This window comes from Ahaetulla prasina, chromosome 1 (assembly GCF_028640845.1).
Source record: "Ahaetulla prasina isolate Xishuangbanna chromosome 1, ASM2864084v1, whole genome shotgun sequence".
In the NCBI taxonomy this organism is placed as follows: domain Eukaryota; kingdom Metazoa; phylum Chordata; class Lepidosauria; order Squamata; family Colubridae; genus Ahaetulla; species Ahaetulla prasina.
This window is the reverse complement of record NC_080539.1, coordinates 114,049,606-114,067,100: the sequence shown is the minus strand read 5'-3', so window position 1 is coordinate 114,067,100 and position 17,495 is coordinate 114,049,606. Positions and strand designations below refer to the sequence as shown.

The following is a 17,495-nucleotide window of genomic DNA, read 5'->3' as shown; positions in this document are numbered from 1 at the left end:
TTGTTGCAAACAGGGAAATAACATTCACAGCTCTGTTTCCAACCTTCAACATCTTTAAGGCATGTTGATGTAGGGGGGAATTCAGTTACCAGAAAGCCCCAGCCAGCATGGGCATTTTTCAGAAATTTAAAAGTTGAATTTCTAGAAGTTGTGAAATATCGATTCACAGCAATTCTCTATATATTAATAAATTAATGGCTACAGGTTTTAAAAAATATTTGGAAAGCTTTTTGTACTTTGAAGATGATATTCAAAAGTAAGAAAATGTGTGTATTGTTATTATTATTGGAATATCAGAAAAAGGATTGGGAAATGTAAAATAGAAGAAGGGGCACTTTCTCATCTGATGTAGATTTATATCACTCTTGTTTTATTTTGGACTAGTACCAGTAATAAAATTCAGCCAGGTCTACCCGGATTGCCTGATCCGGTAGCGCCACCGGCAGGAGGCTCCATCCACCCGCCCAGACATCACCAAGTCCCATTTTTTACCTTCTGCGCATGTGTGGAGCACGCTCACATTTGTGAACCAGTAGTGAAGGTAAGTGAATACCACCCCTGACTAATACCTATAAATTTATTAGTGTTTTTAAATATCAGTATGTTTTAAAGGTGAAAGTATACTTCTATACACCCAGGATTTGAAATATATCATTATATAAAGAATTATGGATTTATAAAATATGGAATGCAGATCTTATTGTTTTACCTGAATTAAATGTTAGATTAATTATATATGTTTCCTTTCCATATATAAATGGGCACACGGTATCATTAAAAAGTTGAGCAGTATTATTTTGTGTGGTCAAACATGTCAAACATAAAAATTGGGTTGAGCGATTTTTCAAAGTTTAACATAGGCTGTTCATGTTACCTTTTTCTGATGACTTTCACAAGGTTTTTTTAAAAAAATTAGTTATTGGCCCATTCTTTTTTTCCCCTAGAAGTGTTGGCACTGTCCTTCATTGGGTTCATTTTATCTGGTACAATTGGATGATAGTACATCAGAATTTCCTTATATTTCATTACATGATCCTGATTTATTGAAGACATGTAACATCCCATAATAAGCCTACAGGGTGTACTTAATTATCCAAGTTCTTCACCTCTAATGTGTTTTTAACATGTTAATCATTAACTTTCTACCTCTGCACTTTGAGTGGACAATATTGACAGCACTTAAGCTAAATGCCACATTATCTTTCCCTGTTCTAGCAAGGGGCCCACTTGCACAATTTTTCAGGCACAACCTGCCAGCTAGACTGACATGTCTTACATAATGAAGCATTTAAGGTCAGCCTCCTTAGCTCTTTGCTAACAGATACCAAAGCCAGTGCTAAATTGGATTGCTAATTGCAGCAACAGAATGATTAACATGGCTCACCTGCAAAAGCAACTAATAGTTTGATAATGTTAATAGGCCAGCCCCTCAGATCCTCAATATATTGATTGATGGGCAAAGCTGGCCCTAGGTTCTGCCTCGGCTTACCTATTCTAATAAGCAACTGAGTTGGAAGATCATTTAAAAGCAATTTATTAGACTATTCTGATAAAGTGGGGTTTCCCTATGAAAAGGCAGAACCTGCTCTGTTTGTCTAGTAATAATCCCCATTTGAAAATCCATGTGGACAATGTCTCTTAAGGAGAAGGAGGAAACAACACTCTTGCCATCTCTTAAAATCCTGAACCTATACAAATTCTGCTCACAATGACACACAGAGCAGTGTAAGAAAATTGTAGAAGTTATGAAAAGAATGACGAGGAATAAGTGTGGAATAATAACTTAATTTGCTAAATTTACTATGCACATGAAGAGGGTGGCAAAATTTGTGACTTACCTTGATGAATGACGGACCGGCTGAAGGAGAGGAGAGAAAGAATCGCTCAGGAGTTGTTGTTGTTTTTAAAGTGGAGGGAGAGAGCTGATTGGAAATCTTTTTACTAATTAGCTGACTTCCGTTAAAACACAACGTCTACCACTGCAACTGCTATATGTGCTAAGCCTTAACTTGCTTTGCAATTTTTCCTTTCACAAACAACTGCACCCTTCATCTCCCCTCCCCCTGTATAAAATTTCACTCCACCCCTTCCAGTCTTCTTAGCGATAAATGCAAAACTGTGATTCTGCACAAACATGTTTATGACAGGCATGCTCAGGGCATTTGAGCCATGTCAGAATTCATGTTTGGGTCTACTTAAAGTGATTCTGGACACATGCTGAGTTCTAGATGTATCAGCTACAGGCCACGGTGAAGTTCAATGGTTTAAACTTCTGTGTGCATTTGAAAATAATTTTAGCACCCTTGGATTCCAAAGTGTTTAATAACAGTTCTGCAAATCATATTGTTAGACACCTCCAACTCAGGGCCTCTGCTAACAGAATGCAATAAAGCCTGTTTTGGGGTTTTGGTAAAGAAACTGATTTCTTCAGACTTATCGTTTCTGTAAACTACGGTGTAATTTTAGTGATTAGAGCAGTGGAAGACTTAGGATGTATCCTGCAATTCTCACTATTCAGACTGTGGAATTGTGAATGGTCCACCTTTAATGCCCAGGGAAGGACACAGAGTGAATAACTCATTTTATTTACTTTTATATTAACACCAGTGGTGCAGGGAGCACACTATTTATTTATTTATTTATTTATTTATTTATTTATTTATTTATTTATTTATTTGTCATAACAATATATACAAGTGTTGCATAAAGGGTTATATAATATAAGAACGTATATATGAGGAGAAACGAGGTACTATAAACATATATATACATAGGGGAAGAAATAACAGGACAGGAACGGTAGGCACATTTGTTCTCTTGTGCACGCCCCTTAGAGTCCTCTAAGGAAAGTGGTGAGGTCAACCGTGGACAGTTTTTGAATAAAGCCTTTGGGGTTATGAGAAGAAACAACAGAGTCAGGTAATGCATTCCAAGCATATACAATTCTGTTACAGAAATTGTGTTTTCTGCAATCTAAACTGGAGCGGTTGACATTGAGTTTAAATCTGTTGGTAGCTCTTGTGATATTGTTATTGAAACTGAAAAAGTCATTGACAGGAAGGACATTACAACGGATGATTTTATATGCTAAACCCAGATCCTGTCGAAGGCGACGAAGTTCCAAGTTTTCTAGACCCAGGATATCAAGTCTGTTGGAATAAGGTATTTTATTGGTTTCGGAGGCGTGGAGAATTCTTCTCGTAAAATACCTTTGGACACGCTCAACTGTGTTGATGTCAGATATATGGTATGGGTTCCAGACAGGAGAGCAGTAATCAAGAATTGGCCTAACAAATGTTTTATATGCTCTGGTCAGTAGCGTGGTGTTTTTTGAAAAGAAGCTACGTAAAATTAAGTTAACAACTCTTAGAGCCTTCTTAGCTATATAGTTGCAGTGGGCTTTGGCACTTAAACCTTTAGATGTAAAAAGGGGGCGTGGCCATGATCGTGGTGGGGTAAGGACCTTTCCTTCACTTCACAGGGCTTATTAATGAAGATTTATGAGAATTTATGCCGTTTGGAATGCACTGTTATGGATGAAAGTTAATAAATCATGAAGTGAAAGTGTTAACAGCCCAGCAGATTGAATTTAAAACTGGTAGGTCATCTGAAACGGCTTGAATTAAGGAGTTTCTACAGCGTGGGATGACCGAGCCGGCCGGCAGACATGATAAGTTTGGAATAAATTGCTGTGTTTTGTTTTTCCAATTATAACTATCGTGTTCTGTGTTAAAAAAAATTTTTTTTATTGCTGAGGCTAAGGAGTGAATATTAAGGACTGAATCTGTTAATGAGAAGAATTTAATTGAAGAGAAACTGACCTTTTGTTGGACTGTTTGGCAGCAAGAGGATTTTACTGGGCGGATAATTTTTTCTTTATTTTTCTTTTCTCTTGAGAGCAAATTAATAGCTTGTTTATATTACAGGGGAAAAAAAAGGATTCTGTTTCGAAGTTTAAGTTGGTTTCTCTTCCTTTCTGCTTTGCTGACGTGGAGGAAAAATGGCGCTGATTAATGTTAGCTGTGAGGTTCTGTGTTTCTTTGTGGAGTGACTATGAGTCATAAGTTACTGAGAGATTATCCTTGAAAACTTGAGAGATAACAGTGCAAATAAGCCGCTTCGCTTCAATTAAAAGACTGCTGTCCTTTGATCTTCACTAAGACCCTCTGTAAAATTGGTTTGGAATCCTAGTTTGGGAAAAAAAATTTGGTTTTTTTCAAAATGACTCAACAACTCTCAGAAACGCAGCAACTTGCTGCAGCTTTAAATAAAATTGGGGAAAAAATAGCAGGACTATCAGAGCATATGGATAATATGACATTGGAACTGACATCCGAAATGAAAAAGTTAAAGCAAGAGATGAATGAAAACTTTGTGAAGTGTAGAGAGGAAATGATAATGATTAAAGATGAAATGGAGCAGATGCATGTACATGAGGCAAAAGTAGATCGGCAAATTGGCAAAATATTTTATAAAAATGAGCAGTAAGATAAGAGAATTTGTCTTTTGGAAGAAGAGATGAGGAAATATAATTTGGTTATCAGAGGAATCTCGGAAGAAAAGGAGGATAAATTGAAACAGCGGGTTTTGAAATGGATTAATGATTTGGATACGCAACTTACGTTTACAATAGCAGACCTGGCAAGTGTTTTTAGAATTGGATATAGAAGGCAAAATGGCTCTAACAGGAATGTGCTTGTCAGGTTCGCAAATCTTGGTGATAAGCTGGAAGTTATGGCCAAGGTGAGAGAGATGGGAGATGCTTTGAAGTTTGAAGGGAAGACTATTCAAGTCTTCCCGGATATATCAAGAGAAGAAAGGGCATGGAGATTTTTTTTAAAACCAATTACAAAAGTTTTGAGAGATAATGGAATTAAATATAATTGGAGGCCACCACAACAATTGAAATTTTTTTATAAAGGAAGGATGCGTACAATCACCCCAGATATAGATGCATTATTATATTTACGGGAGCTTGGACTGATTGAGATGGAGGATTTAATGGAGATAAAAGATCAAATGCTTAAGATGGGTGGAACATACGCGGAAACATCAATCCCAGAAGAAGAAAAAGGGGCTATTGGAGGGCAAGACTCTAAAGGGTTAAAGAGGAAAGAAATATCACCTGTGTTGGTTGAACAGAAGAAAAGTCGTGAGGATACAGCAGGAGAAGAAGCAGATAAGAGTCTTGGAAAATACGAAGCTGAATGCGGGAGAGAATCATCGTTATCTTTTTTTTTGAGTGATGAATTTAAATAGACAGCCCGAAAGAAGTGGCCCGGGCATTGGCACGTCCCCTCTCCCCCATTCTCTTTATAGAGGCGAAACCGATGAGGATGTGGGGGAAGAAGATTGTTTGTACTTTATTGTTTGTCTTGTTTTTTGTTTGTTTTTTGTTTTCTTATTGTTGTTTATATGTTAAATATAGGTTATATGGTAGTTTAATGTTGGGTTGTGGGCACAGAAAGGAAGATGCGGGAATAGGATTAAAAAATTTATATTTTAAATGGGAGTTATAAAAATAATGTCATGGAATGTGAAGGGTACAGGGAATCAGATTAAAAGAAGAAGATTGGAATTTAAGATTAAAAGGGATTTACCAGACATTTTATTTTTACAAGAAACCCATCAGAAATCTGAAGATTCAAATAGAATGTATATAAAAGGTATGCAAATATATGAAAAAGCATTTGGAACTTCAAAAGCTAGAGGAGTTGCAACACTGATATCAGATAGGGTGTACTCTGAAAACATCAGGTAATTTTGGATGAAGATGGAAGATATGTAATAATTGTTGGAAATCTTAATGAGGAAAAAGTGACACTTGTTAATTTATATTTACGAATGAAAACAAAGAGAATTTCTTGAAAAATAACAAAATTTTGGAGAATGAAAGTGTAGGAAAGTAATTGTGGCTGGGGATTTAAATTAAAACAGAGATAAAATAGACAGTACTAATCCCACCCGCTGTGGAGGAGCAAATAAAATGGGGATTTTAAATATGTGGATGCTTCGAAACGGCGTGGTCGATGTGTGGAGAGAGGTTAAAGGAATTGAGAGAGTATACACTTTTTTCTCTAAGATATATAATACATATTCTAGAATTGATTATATTTTTCTTTCTAAAGATTTGTTGAATAATGTGGATAAGGTAGATGTGGGAATTTTTAAAGATTCTGATCATGCAGAAGTTATGGTGGATTTAGATTTTAATTTTGAGAAAAAAAGAAGCTATTGGAGATATGACGAGAAACTGTATAAAAATGAAAAGGATAAAAATGGATACTTAAAAATTGGAGGAAAGTTGGAGATTAAATGATAACGGGAGGTTAAATTTGAAATTGTTTGGGATGCAATGAAAGCGGTGTTTAGAGGAGAGTATTAAATTATCAAGTAGGAAATATAAAAATTATAAAATTAAAATGGAAAGAGATAAAATCAGATTAAAGAATTGGAAAATCAATTTTGCTTACTAAAGAAAAAAATTCTTCAGGAGCTTAATATGTTAAGAAATAAAATGATAGAAGAAGATACAGAGTTAGTAAAAGAAATTTGAGATATTTTAAATAGGAATTTTTTTGAATTTAGTAATAGAAATTCTAAATTATTGGCAAAGATGGCGAAAAATAAAAGAGAGAAGAGAGAAATTGGAGCTTTGATAGATGACAGAGGTATAAGATGTTATAAAAAATTAGAGAAATGTGAAGTGGTTAGAAATTTTTTTCAGAATCTATATTCAAAGAAACCAATTAATCGGGGAAAATTGCAAAGCTATTTAGAAAAGTATGTGGTGAAAATTGATCAAACATATAAGGAATTGATGGAAGAAGATATAACACAAGATGAGATTAATGGAATAATACAAAATTAAAATTAGGGAAAGCTCCAGGTGAGGATGGATTACCTGTTGAGTTTTATAAAGAATTTAAAGAATTAATAATACCAAGATTGCAAAAATTATTCAATGGAATATTACATGGTGGAGAAGTACCTTCGTCATGGAATAGAACGGTGATATCCCTAATTCCTAAACCAGATAAAGATTTAGAAAGGATTGAGTCCTATCGGCCCATTTCTTTAATTAATCAGGATGCAAAGATATTTACTGCTATTATAAGTAATAGATTAAATAGATTTATAGATAGATATATAAGTTATAATCAAGTAGGTTTTGTGAAGGGTAGATACATGAGTGATATTGTTAGAAGAGTATTAAATATTATAGATGTAGCTGAATATAATGGTGATAAAATTGGTATAGTATCATTGGATATTTTTAAAGCTTTTGATTCTGTACAATGGGAAACTATTAAAGTAATTGTGGAGGCTTTAGGCTTTGGTAATAAGTTTATACATGTTATTTCAAAATTGTATCAAAAAAGCAGTGCAAGAGTGAAGGTGAATGGAATATTAACTGAAGAGATAAAATTAGAAGCTGGTACGAGACAAGGATGTCCCTTGTCCCCAACATTATTTTTATTGGCTATGGAAATATTGACAAAAATGATAGAAAAAGATGAAGAATTAGAAGGATATAAGGGGTATAAGATAAATTTGTATGGATGATACTTTAATTATTTTGAAAATGTAGAGAAAGACCTGAAAAAGATATATAAGCATTTGATAGAATTTGAGGAAATGACAGGATTGAAAGTAAATTGGTCAAAGTCAGAATTATTGATGGATAGTAATGGTAATGAGTCTGAGAATATGCAAGAGCAATTTGGGATAAGGATTAAAACACATTGAAATATTTGGGTATAGTGCTTTCACTCAAGGTTAAAGAATTGAAAAACTTAATTATGATGTGGTGATTAATGAAATTGAGAAGAAGATAGATAAATATAAAATTTTAAAGTTGTCTTGGTTTGGTAGAATTGCAATGTGTAAGATGATGTTGCTGCCCAAGTTCAACTTTTTATTCGAGATGCTACCACTAAATTTGACAGAGAAAGATATTGAAGGATATCAGAAAAAACTGGATAAATTTGTAATGGTGGCAAAAGACCTAGATTAGTGAAGAAAATGTGGTATCAAAATCAAAAGGAAGGTGGATTAGGAATCCCCAAATTATTTAATTATTACTGTGCGTATGGTATTCGGATAGTGGTAAAAATATTTAAAGGTGAAGATAAGTATTGGAGAGACTTAGAATGAAGGGATATAGAAATTTGGATCAAGGTGGTTTTAGATAAAGCAAATTTAAAATGTGTAAGTAGAAGTTATTGGTTAAAGGATTAAGTAAAAATGTGGAATAAATTTGTTAAAATTTTAATTCGGATATAATCTTTTGGGGAGACAATTGGAATTTGGCCGATTAAAATAATATAAAACGTAATGAAGTGATTAAAGAGGAAAATATAGAAATTATTAGAGATTGGATAAAAGTTATGGAAAATGAAAGGAGGAATAAAGAAATTATTGAAAAATTAGGGTTAAGTTGGTTTGAAAAATACAGATAGAAAATGGACAAAAAACTAAGGAAAATTATTCGATAAATAGATGTGAAACTGAATTTGAATATTTAGTATCTCGGATTATGAAAGATGAAATTGGGCTAAAGGGACTCGTTAGTAGGGTTTATAAGATTATAAATTCTGATGAAAAATTACAAAGAGTGATGAGGACAAATTGGGAAAAAGATCTTAATATTGAAATACCAGAGTCAGATTGGAATGTGAATTGGAAGAGTAGAATTATGAGAACTTTATCTATAAGGATTAAAGAGCACAATTATAAAGTTGTTTGGAAATGGTATTTGACCCCAGTAAGATTGTCACAAATGGATAAAAAAATTAGTAAAAAATGTTGGAGATGTGAGATGGAATTGGGGACTTATGAACATATGTGGTATAAATGTGATAAGGTTAAAAAGTTTTGGCAACAATTGGAGAAAATGATATTTGAAATGATGGGGAAAGTAATAACATTGAGAGTGGAAACTATATTATTGTTGGTAATTAAGGAAATAGAATTAACAAAATATGAAAAAGAATTGATTAGAATTATGATTATAATAGGTAGAATTATAATAGCTAGATATTGGAAACTAGATGTGATTTTTAGAATAGAAGAGTGGAATTCTGAAATGTGGAAATTAGCTTTAAATGATAAAATGACATGTGATATTAAAATTAGAAGTGGTGTGTATAAAGAAGATATTTTCTGGAAGACTTGGAAACCATTTGTGGACTTTGCGCTTGCAACATTGGACGCTTCGGTACCTGTACCTCGAGAACGTGGATTTTGGCGATCGTGAGGATATATCCGAAGACCCAAATCTTCCTTTTTTTTATGTATAGCACAAGGGTGTAATAATGTATTTTCTTTTTGTTTGTTTGTTGCAAAAAAGTAATAAAAAAAAAAATTAAAAAAAAAGAAAAAAAAGAAAAGAAAAGAAGCTACGTAAAATTAAGTTAACAACTCTTAGAGCCTTCTTAGCTATATAGTTGCAGTGGGCTTTGGCACTTAAACCTTTAGATGTAAAAACTCCAAGGTCTTTGACAGGGTGGGGGTCATCTGCGAGGCAATGTCCATCAAGCATGTACTTTGTGATTGGGTTCTTTCTTCCAATATGCAAGACTGAGCATTTACTGGTTGAGATTTGTAGTTGCCAAATTTTAGACCAAGCAGTTAGATGATCAAGGTCCTTTAGAATTGTGGATGTATTGTCAGTGGTGTTGAAAAGTTTGACATCATCAGCAAAGAGAACACAGTTACTTGAGATATGATTACAAAGATCATTTATGTATATTATAAAGAGAGTAGGTCCAAGAACGCTACCTTGAGGAACACCACTCGTGACAGGAACAGGATTTGATAGAGCATTACCAATTGTAACTATTTGTTGTCTGTTTGACAGAAAAGCAGATATCCAGTTGTGTAAGGGTCCTGAAATGCCATAGGATTTTAATTTTAGGAGAAGTTTATCATGTACTACTGAGTCAAAAGCTTTACAGAAGTCTATGTATATTGCATCTATTGATTTACCTAGATCAAGATTTGTAGTCCATAGGTTTTTACAGTGAAGAAGTTGTAAATTGCATGATAATTTTTTCCTGAAGCCAAATTGTTTATTTGAGAGAAGGTTGTGTATTTCTAAGTGCAAGGTAATGGATTGGTTGATGATGGATTCCATAACCTTGCAGGTGACGCAACATAGGGAGATTGGTCTATAATTATCAACTAAGCTGGGGTCACCTTTTTTGAAAACTGGAATGACTGTGGCTAGTGACCAGAGATTGGGAAGGGAACTGGTAGTAAAAGTTATATTAAAGATTATACTTAGGGGTTCTGCTAGATTACTAGAGAGTTTTTTTAAAAAGTAAGCACAAAGTCCATCAGGTCCAATGGATAGAGATGGTTTCAATTTACAGAGAGCTTTACCAACATTATCTTCAGTAAAATCAATATTTGTTAAGTTGACATGCTCATTGCTTGTATAATTTGGGAATGTGGGATATCTGCCATCACTGTTGACAAAAACTGATGCAAAGAATTTGTTAAAGAGGTTTGCTTTAGTTACTTCGTTATTGTATTCATTGTCATTAGAATCTTTTAGTGGTGGCATGGATCTAGAGTTTTTAAGCTTGTTGTTGACAAAATTATAGAAAGCATGACTGGAATTAGTGCGCAGAAGATCCTCTTCTTGCTTGGTGTGGTAATTTGTGCATTCAGTTTTTATTTGGTTGCATATAGTTCTGTAGCGATTTTTAAAATTAGCTACATAGCCCTTTTTGTTTCTTTTCCAGAGGGATCTTTTTTTAGATTGAAGCTTTTTTATTGATATGGGTAGTTTGCTTTTCCTGATCTTGGTGGTAGTTTGTGGTACGTATAGTTTGATGACTCTGTTGATTTCGAGTAGGAAAACTCTATAGTGGTCTTCAGCAGTTATACAGGATGAGAACAGATTTTGCCAGTCCAGAAATGAGAGATCATTATTTATAAGGTCATAATTGGCTTTTTTGAAGTTGTAGATGGGAATGCTATTAATATGATGATTTAAGTGACAACGTATATTAAGATGGAAGTCAATCATGCAATGATCACTGTTGGAAAAGGGTTCTCTTATTTGTAGTCCATAAATGGTATTGTTGTTGTTGCAGAAGATGAGGTCAAGGCAGTTGTTTAGTCTTGTACTGTCAGTTACAAGTTGTTCAAGACCTAGGTTTGTAACAGCGTTGTATATTGTAGTGTGGATTGGATCAGTTGTACTTTCGTTTGTTATCCAGTTGATGAGAGGTAAATTTAGGTCACCCAGGAAGATGAGTGGATAAGGGCAAGAGGCAGCCCATGTTAGTAGTGAGGTTAAAATATTAGCATGAGTAATATCGTAGTCAGGGGCTCTGTAGCATAGAATGAATCGAAGTGCGGTATTAGATGATAAGTCGCATACAATAGTTTCAGGAAGAGAAAGTTTGTGTGCAACTTGAATGTTTTTTAGATTCAGTGACTTTTTATAGAAAATGGCAACTCCACCACCTCTTCGGTTTTCACGATCTGAATGGTGAACTTGATATTCTTTGTTTAAAATGATGGAATCAGGGATGGATGAGATTAGCCATGTTTCACAAATAAATATAATATCAAATGTACCACTGTTTAGCAGGAGGATAAATTCAGTTAATTTGTTAAGAATACTTCTTGCATTCATCAATTTACATTTAAAATCTGTAGAGAGAGGTGTTAAAGAGGTAAGGGGCGTGCATACCTAGTTTTGAATGTTAGTTGGTTGAGGGATATGTATAACTGGTGGTTGTATAGGAGGTTGGATGAGTGGGTGGATGGATATACACTAACAGGATATCTTTTATATTTTGCAGACTCTGAACTAACACTCAGCAACAATCAGTTCAAAGCATCTTATTTTTTATATTTCTATGGAAATTGCAATAATCACAACTCTTCTGAAGATTTTTCTGATGTAGAATATAGCCACTGTCAGAGAACATGCTATTTCCATAGTGAGTTAAAGTTAAGCTCCCAGGCAATGACTATCATTAAAAGTTGTAAGTGTTGTACCTTGATGAAGGTATCTTTTCTTTTATGTACACTGAGAGCATATGCACCAAGACAAATTCCTTGTGTGTCCAATCACACTTGGCCAATAAAAAATTCTATTCTATTCTATTCTATACTATGGATTCATCTGCTTGTAGTCCCCCTTTGACGGTTTATCATCTGCTACGCCTCTTCTGGCCTTTTTGGGATTCTTGGCCATTGTTGGTCCTTTGGGCCTTTTGGAAGATGCAGTAGATTCGACGGGGGGGACGGAGGCCGACATCATCTACGACTGGAACACCCCCCCCACTTCTTATTCCAGGATGTTTGTTTCAGACTTCCGACAGACTACCATCTGGACTGTTCTGTGTCTTCTACTCTTTGTCTGCCCTTATTTGGGATTACCAGCATTCTGGACTACTATCTTGTGTCATCATTTTAGGCCTGCCCTTATTCAGGATTATCAGCATTTTGGAACTATCATTAATTGTCATCATTCTTGCCATTCGGAGACGGACCCCCTTTTCGCCGATCTTATCTTCTATTGCTATGCGCTACTCTTCTTATGAACTCTTGCAACTGCGAGGTGCCCCTGCCTTGCAGAAATGGCCCTCCACACTACCGAGGGCCGGCCTCTATGACGGGTTTTGGGACCCACAGAGGTGGCATGCGAAAAAAAAGAACCTGTGGGGTTTTTTAAATAGGGAATTTTTAAGGGGTGGGAGGGTAAGGTCGGGTAATGGGGGTAACCCGTCGGGGGGGGGGGGGTTTAAAGGGGGGGAGGGGATTGACGGGTAGGGGAGGAAGCCCATTAGGGAAGGTATGTCCAGTCCCAGTGCATGCTCACGGCATGATTTTATCGGTTCCGAAGACAGGGGGGGAGGGGGATGTTCAGAGCGTAGTGCGTTATTCTATCTGTATGGTAAGTGGGAGAGGCAGATATGGCGGAAGCAAGGGGTCGTATCATTCTCTGGAAGCACGTGCTCGATGTCTTAAAATGATCATGTGCTCCAGTCCTTACTCGTTCCCGGATGGTCAGGATCCTCAGAGCTTGGGTCTTCGGCTGATGCTATGCAATGCCCGTTCTGTGGTTAATAAGGCTCCCTTGATTTGTGATCTTATCCAGAGGGAGTCTGCGGACTTTACGGGCATTACGGAGACCTGGTTGGGCACAGAGGGGGGTGTTCCCCTGGTTGAACTGTGCCTGCCGGGTTTCCGTGCATTTCATCAGCTGAGGGCTCAAGGTAGGGGTGGGGGGGTGGCGGTTGTGATTAAAGAAAGCCTAGAGTCGAAGGAGTCCACTGTGCCTCAGATAGCTGGTTGTGAATCCCTCCTTGTGAAGTGGGGCCATAGGAATCAGATGGGTCTGTTGATCACATACCTGGCTCCTTGCTGCGTGACTACAGCCCTACCTGAGCTGCTGGAGGTGCTTGCCGGGGTGGCAGTTGAGATTCCCAGACTTTTGGTCATGGGGGATTTCAACTTGCCATTGGCCGGCTTGTTGTCAATGGTAGCTCAGGAGTTCCAGGCTTCCATGATGGCCATGGACCTGATTCAAGGAATTGATGGCCCTACACACACGGGGGGAGGCACACTAGATCTGATTTTTATCTCTGGACAGTGGATTAATGATCTGGAATTAGGAGACTTAGTGACGGAATCGGTGTCATGGTCAGATCATTTCCTCCTTCGCCTGGACTTTCGGACCGCCGCTCACCACCGCAGAGAGACGGAGCCAATGCGTTGGTTCCGTCCCAGGTGCCTGATGGACCCTGAGAGGTTCTGGAGGGAGCTTGGGCCGTTCCCTGAGGATCTTGCCCACGGCACGACTGAAGAACTAGTTGCGGCCTGGGAGCGGGCCACAGCTGGGGCTTTGGACCATGTTGTGCCTTTGCGGCCTCTGACCCGGCATAGATCTCAATTGGCTCCTTGGTTCTCTGAGGAGCTGAGGGAGATGAAACGCCAGAGAAGACGCCTAGAGAGTATCTGGAGGTCTAGCCGTTCCGAGGCTGATTGGACACTAGTGAGATCTTTTACTAAGACCTACCTAGTGGCAATGAGGGAGGCGAAACGTTCTTACGTTTCCACCCTCATTGCATCGGCAGATAACCGCCCGGCCGCCCTGTTCCGGGTGACTCGCTCCCTCCTTCATCAGGAGGGGCGGGATGACCCCCTACAGGGACGTGCTGAGGAGTTTAACGGTTATCTATACGATAAAATCGTTCAGCTTCGGGATAGTTTAGACCAAAATTGCGATGATCCAAGTGGGATGGCGGAGGCACGTATTGTTGAGGTTGTTTGGGATGAGTTTGAGACTGTGACTCTCGAGGACGTGGACAGGTTACTGGGGAGGCTACATGCGACCACATGTTTACTGGACCTTCCTGGCTGGTGCTGGCTACTCAGGAAGTGACACGAGGCTGGTTCCGGGGAATTATAAATGCTTCATTGTTGGAAGGGGTTTTCCCCGCTGCCTTGAAAGAGGCGGTGGTGAGACCCCTCCTCAAGAAGCCTTCCCTGGACCCAGCTATTTTGGGAAATTATCGTCCAGTCTCCAACCTTCGCTTTGTGGCGAAGGTTGTAGAGAGTGTGGTTGCATGGCAGCTTCCCCAGTACCTGCATGAAGCCGTCTATCTAGACCCGTTCCAGTCCGGCTTCCGGTCCGGTCACAGTACGGAGACAGCTTTGGTCGCGTTGGTCGATGACCTCTGGAGGGCCAGGGATAGGGGTTGTTCCTCTGCCCTGGTCCTATTAGATCTCTCAGCAGCTTTTGATACCATCGACCATGGTATCTTGCTGCACCGGTTGGAGAGTTTGGGAGTGGGAGGCACTGTTTATCGGTGTTTCTCCTCCTATCTCTCCGACCGGTCGCAGACGGTGTTGACAAGAGGGCAGAGATCGACCGTGAGGCACCTTACTTGTGGGGTGCCTAAGGGGTCGATTCTCTCACCCCTCCTGTTCAACATCTACATGAAGCCGCTGGGTGAGGTCATCAGTGGTTTTGGGGTGAGTTATCATCTGTATGCTGATGATACGCAGCTGTACTTTTCCACCCCGGACCACCCCAACGAAGCTGTCGAAGTGCTGTCCCAGTGTCTGGAAGCCGTACGAGTCTGGATGGGGAGAAACAGACTCAAGCTCAATCCCTCCAAGACGGAGTGGCTGTGGATGCCGGCACCCCGGTACAGTCAGCTGCAGCCGCGGCTGGCTGTGGCGGGCAAGTTATTGGCCCCAACGGAGAGGGTGCGCAACTTTGGTGTCCTCTTGGATGGGCGGCTGTCGTTTGACGATCATTTGGCGGCCATCTCCAAGAGGGCCTTCCACCAAGTACGCTTGGTGTGCCAGTTGCGCCCCTTCCTTGACCGGGATGCCTTATGCACGGTCACTCATGCCCTTGTCACTTCCCGCTTGGACTATTGCAATGCTCTCTACATGGGGCTGCCCTTGAAGTGCACCCGGAGGCTGCAGCTAGTCCAGAATGCAGCTGCGCAGGTAATAGTGGGAGCAACTCGTTGCTCCCATGTAACACCAATCCTGCGCAGTTTGCACTGGCTCCCTGTGGTCTTTCGGGTGCGCTTCAAGATTTTGGTTACCACCTTTAAAGCGCTCCATGGATTAGGACCCGGGGTACTTACGGGACCGCCTGCTGTTACCTTTTGCCTCCCACCGACCTGTACACTCACACAGAGAGGGCCTTCTCAGGGTGCCGTCTGCCAAGCAATGTCGGTTGGCGGCCCCCAGGGGAAGGGCCTTCTCTGTTGGAGCTCCTACGCTTTGGAATGAACTTCCCCCTGGTTTACGTCAAGTGCCTGATCTTCGGACTTTTCGCCGTGAGCTGAAAACGCACCTATTTATTCAAGTGGGACTGGATTAAAATTTTATTGGGGTTATTTATATTTTAAGGTTTTTAAATTGTTTTAAATTTTTTGGCCACATTATAATATGTTCTTTTTAATCTCTTTTAATGTGTATATAGTGAATTTTTACTTGGCTGTACATCGCCCTGAGTCCTTCGGGAGAAGGGTGGTATAAAAATCGAATAAATAAATCAATAAATAAACAAACAAAGCCTGATCCTGAAAATACTCAAGCACAGACTAAAAATAATTCACCAAGAACTCTCTTTTTCCTGCCCCTGACAGGATTAACCCCCAGGATAGGAAAGACAAGGGTCCTGGGACAAGATTAACCCATTAAGGCAGGAAGACAAGATTCAGAGCAATCACATCAACTTAAAGGCACACAAAAAACCCCATCAAACTAATAGAAGCTTCAAAGAGAAAGTTTAAAAAATAAATTTTAATTTAATTTAAAATTAAAAAAAAAATAGACTCACAATTCAACCTTGCTTGTCAGGAATACTTGAGCTGTGTCATGTCTGTTTCTTGCCTTCCTAAATTAAAGAAATGTTGCTTTCTGTCAGCTTTCTTCCATGTCAGTTCCTCCTTAGCACATGTGATTAGCCCTGGGGAAGGAACCCAGGAAATTTCTTCCAACAGAACAAAACGAAGTGAAGCAAAGCAAAAACACTGGAGGGAAAAGATTTGTTGATCTTTCTCTCCCCAAATTTAGTGCTGAAGCTAAATTCTCCACCTCTGGACTCCAATCTCCCTCCGCTTTAATAATTTAATTTGCTAAATTTATTATGCAGGCCTTTAAAAGAGGATGTCAAAACGTATGACTTACCTTAATGAATGACAGGCAGCTTGAAGAGCAGAGAAAAAGAATCACCCAGGAGTTTATTTTTTAAGAAAGAAAAGTGGGGAGGAAGAGCTGACTGGAAATCTTTGGAAATATTTTCATCTGACTTCCTTTATGACGCAACTTCTGCAATGTGCTATATGTGCTAACCTTAATTTGCTTTGCAGCTTTTCTTTCATCTTTACACACAAACAACTGCCCCCTTCATCTCCCCTCCCTCTGTATAAAATTTCACTCCACCCCTTCCAGCCTTCTTAGGGATAAATACAAAGCTGTGATTCTGCACAGACATGTTTATGACTGGCCAGGGCACGTGAGCTATGTCAGAATTCATGTTCGGGTCTACTTAAGGTGATTCTGCACACATGCTGAGTTCTAGATGTATCAGCCACAGGCCACCATGAAGTTCAACAGTTTAAACTTCTGTGTGCATTTGAAAATAATATAGCACCCTTGGATTCTAAAGTATTTAGATCAGGGGTCTCCAACCTTGACAACTTGAAGACTTGTGGACTTCAATTCCTAGCTTTGCTGGCTGAGGAACTCTGGAAGTTGAAGTCACAAGTCTTCAAGTTGCCAAGGTTGGGGACTCCTGATTTAGATGTATCCTGCAATTCTCAATAGTCAGACTGTGGAATTGTGAATGGTCTTTAATGCCCAGGGAAGGAGACAGAGTGAATAACTGGTTTTATTTACTTTTATGTAAACACCAGTGGTGCAGGGAGCACATTAACAGGATATGGTTTATATTTTGCAGACTCTGAATTAACACTCAACAACAATCAGTTCAAAGC

At 38.7% G+C, this 17,495-nt stretch overlaps 1 protein-coding gene across 4 annotated transcripts in view; it reads right to left on the bottom strand.

Annotated features, from left to right (window-relative positions):
* The window catches only part of LOC131193318 (amine sulfotransferase-like), a 32,225-nt gene extending 15,336 nt beyond the window's left edge, over positions 1-16,889 (bottom strand). Inside the window, exons 1-2 of one of the 4 annotated variants that reach the window (XM_058173374.1) lie at positions 16,687-16,888; positions 16,337-16,465 (exon numbers count right to left, since the gene is read on the bottom strand). The gene's annotated coding sequence lies outside the window, so the exon portion shown is untranslated. Of the gene's footprint in view, positions 1-1,838; positions 2,046-16,336; positions 16,466-16,686 lie in introns of those variants that run through there. The other 3 variants (XM_058173382.1, XM_058173391.1, XM_058173367.1) reach the window with 3 other exon arrangements.
* Positions 16,890-17,495: the final 606 nt, after the last annotated feature.